General features: G+C 40.8%; 1 pseudogene; it reads left to right on the top strand.

The window, feature by feature from the left end:
• Window positions 1–1,884: 1,884 nt before the first annotated feature.
• Window positions 1,885–3,505, top strand: LOC133949179 (endoplasmic reticulum-Golgi intermediate compartment protein 2-like; annotated as a pseudogene).
• The last annotated feature ends 355 nt before the right edge of the window (window positions 3,506–3,860 follow it).

A 3,860-nucleotide genomic window follows, 5' to 3' on the forward strand; every position in this document is an offset into this window, starting at 1 on the left:
CGGATCTAGTTGATTTACGGAACCGGCATGTAAATGTGCAGCAGCAGTACAGACTTATCTGCAACCTATAAACACAGCTGATATGATATAACCATAAATGTGTCACACAAGCCAAAGCAGCTCTCTCAGCAGAAAATGTGCAGAGTTTATCTTCCTGCCGTTCTCACACTTCTCATCATGCAAAGAGCGACAGAATATCCCAGAGCATCACAGGAGAACCAAAACACAACCAAATCCAGCCCTGGTATGTCTCCATGGAGCGTGTCTGACATGCCCTACGTGCTTGTGCGGTGAATAGCAATGGGACCACCGACCCACAGCTTGATCTGTGAGCTGACAGCACCCATCCCCCCACACACCCATCTGTGCTGCTCTGCATAGTCAAGCAGCTCTGGTGCATGCATGCACAGACTCATGAGCTCTGATTGCACAGGCGAGCGACACATGTGATTCACTGGTTTCGTCTGCAGGTTTGCGTCTGTATTGTTTTTTTTTCTTTGGTGCAGTCTGGGCCTGCAGCAAGACGTAAACATCTCCTTTGTCCTCAGGTGACAATAGCAGCCAGCACCTCACCAGTTGGTTTTAACTGATTGTTATCATGTCTTCACATTCGCTGTTCTCTCTCCCGTTAGTCCAGCAGCTTCACCTCTGGTGTGCAGATCCACACATGCCTGTAAACACTGCTCCTGGAAGTTAATTGCCTCTTGTAAGTGGAGGTCAGAGGTTCTCAAGATGGGTCTGTGTCACTGCTGATGGATAAACGTGCACAACTTCTACTTATTAGAGCAGCCATCATTAACCTCAGAAAAGACCAGTTACATTTCATTGGAAAAGCATGGTTTTAGATTTAAATTTGATCAGTTTGACAGTGGTTTGCACAATTATATAATCTAAATGGAATTATATCAGCTCTTTTCAAAGGACAAAGTGTAACAGGCCGACTTATATCAGACATTTCACAGAAAGACAACTTAATACAATATAATATAATAATATAATACAGATATATATTATGTTATAGTAATAAATTGTTAAATTAATATAATATAGCTTTAATAAAGATAGTTTAACGTTTAATTTAATTCATTTCTAAAAATGTTCAAGAAAAACAGTTATATCACTCTTTACTAGTTTTGTGTTACACCGCCACCTGCTGACTGGGTGTCGACACTGCTCGGTGCGCGTTCCCGCTGTGCGCGCACGTTATACAAACTCTGACGTCACGCTTTAATCCCCAAACAAGGACAGAGAGAGGAGCGCGCCCCCGTGAGTAACTGGCATCATAATGAAGAAATAGAGACAAGATGAAAACTGGTGAGGATCCTCAAAACACTGAAACACGTGATGACACATGACGACAAATGATAACACAGGTAAGACATGTACTGCATGATCATAACATGTAAGAAGTAACGGTGCTGGGGGGGGGGGGCACAGTATATTTATTTTTATATATATATTTAAACACAGATGTTCTGTGGGTCTGTTATTTGGGTTACTTGTCATTTTCTGTGTCTTTAATTTGAAGTGATCCATAAATTCAGTTTATGATAACGGGATATCAGAGCAATAATATGTCATGGTGTTTAGACCAGTACTAAAACCAGTAATGTGATATTTAGACCAATACTAACTACATTTTATGAATGGGTAAGATTTTGATGATGTGATGTTATTAGATCTGAGCGAATGGATATATCGATTAAATGTATTCTCTTAGAACTGAAGCACTGACTGTTTTCCCCCTAAAGTGAATATTTGCATCCTCAATATGAGCAGTTATCAGCTCAGAGGTCAGAGGTCAGATCCTGCCTGTAACCCTGATGTACTCTGATTCTTTGTCGGTGGAGGACGAGGAGGAGGAGACGCGTCCTGAACCCGAACATGAGGCGTCTGTCCAGGAGGAAAGCACTGAGCCTGGTGAGGGAGCTAGACGCCTCCCCCAAAGTGTCAGAGAGCTAGTTGGAGACGTCAGCTTCGGGGGGGAAAAGGTGGGAGAGCCCTTCTGAAATAAATATAATATGAATAATAATAAAGATATGAGGGACTGTAGTCACTGTTGTGTCTCATCCCCAATGTCGCTGATAACGTTTTGTGCGATGGCTCTTCTCACCGCCTTGGAGTTCTTTGTTTATCGAGACATGTTGATGGAATACGAATACTCAGTGGACAAAGATTTCTCCAGGTGTGTTTACATAAATTACACAATTAACTCATTTTTATTTTTATGTTGCATTGCTAATAACTATAACATCGACCAGGATGTTATCGTAGAACTGACTTACTTTCACTCATTCACAGTCAACTGAGAATAAACCTCGACATCACAGTTGCCATGAAATGCCAGCGTGAGTTTTTTAACCTTTGTTTTTTTTTCACACACAGAAACCAGTTATACATATATATATTGATCTATTAGTTATTAGTTATATTAACGTTTGGTTCCAGATGTGGGAGCAGATATTCTGGATCTGGCCGAGACCAAGATCACATCCAGCGGCCTCCAGTACGAACCAGTGAGTCTCACACATTTTATATGCAGAGTTTCTGTTCCAGTTTAATGAAATGTTGCTTTTCACTGCTGACTTTGTTTCTTTGTGTGTTTGATCAGGTTATGAACGACCTGACTCCTCAACAAAGACTGTGGCAAAGGGGAGAATCCATAAGATCACTAAGGAAGCACCGGATTTCAAGTCCCAGAGCAATAGTAAAATATAACTAATCAGCTTTTAACCTTTGGATTCCACATATGTTCTCTTAACCTAATTCTCGTGTTTCAAGTGTTGTACTTCTACAAAGTTAGTGACAGTTTTCAAACCTACATTCAGGACCCTGCTCCTCATCCAGAGCCGGCTGAGAGAGGAGCACGCTCTTCAGGAAGTCCTGTACAAAACTCTGCTGAAAGGAGCTCCCACCGTTCTGCCTCCACGATCAGTGTCACATGTGCAGATACATTTTTCTTATATCATATAGCTCTTGATAAATGGGAGTGGGAGTGTGTGTGTATGTCAGTGTGTGTGTGTGTGTGTGTAGGGAGGGTACATCTATAGAGCCGCTCAATGGCTGAAGGATACACGGAAACGTGTACGTCAACAAGGTGGCAGGAAATCTGCACATCACTGTGGGGTAGTAAGAAACAGATCGGCTCCACGTTAAGGCAGCGAATCATCATCATCATGCAGCTGTAGGATCTTTTAATACATGTACATTGTATTTTTCAGGCCGATTCACCATCCGCAGGTTCATGCCCATATCGCAGCTTTTGTGAGCCATGACAGTGAGTTCCACACGTCTGTCTTATATATATATTTATATTTTATAGTGTCACTCAGATAACAGCTTTTTGACTCTGCTGCTATTGACGCTATTGACAGTTTAATATTTCTTCAAGATTATTCTCATTATTCTAGTGTAAAATTAAAACTATAGTAAGATTATAATCATCAGATTATTGTATATATTATTGAACCTATCCTCTATGCTCTCTGTCTTTTTAGAGAATTGAATACAAACCATAGTACTTCTCTAACCTTTTCCCTGAACCCAACTCTAACCCTAATTTAACCTTAATCTATTCATCTTGAACGTGTCGTCATTCACCACTTGAGGGCTCTGAATTAACTTGTCAGCCCAAACTCTTTCCTCTTCCACCTTCACTGATACTCAAACTTCTTGTCATCCCAACGTACAACGCTCCCATCGATATTTTTTCAATTCTTGCAGCAGAACAAAATACACATCATCATCCCTCAATCTAACAATTCTATTGGTTTATACCAGCAAACCTCTGGAAAGATTTGGATCTCAAACTGGAACTTGAAAAATAAGAATTATGGAATCATTAATCAGAAAAATCGCAC

This window comes from Platichthys flesus, chromosome 23, assembly GCF_949316205.1.
Source record: "Platichthys flesus chromosome 23, fPlaFle2.1, whole genome shotgun sequence".
NCBI lineage: Eukaryota > Metazoa > Chordata > Actinopteri > Pleuronectiformes > Pleuronectidae > Platichthys > Platichthys flesus.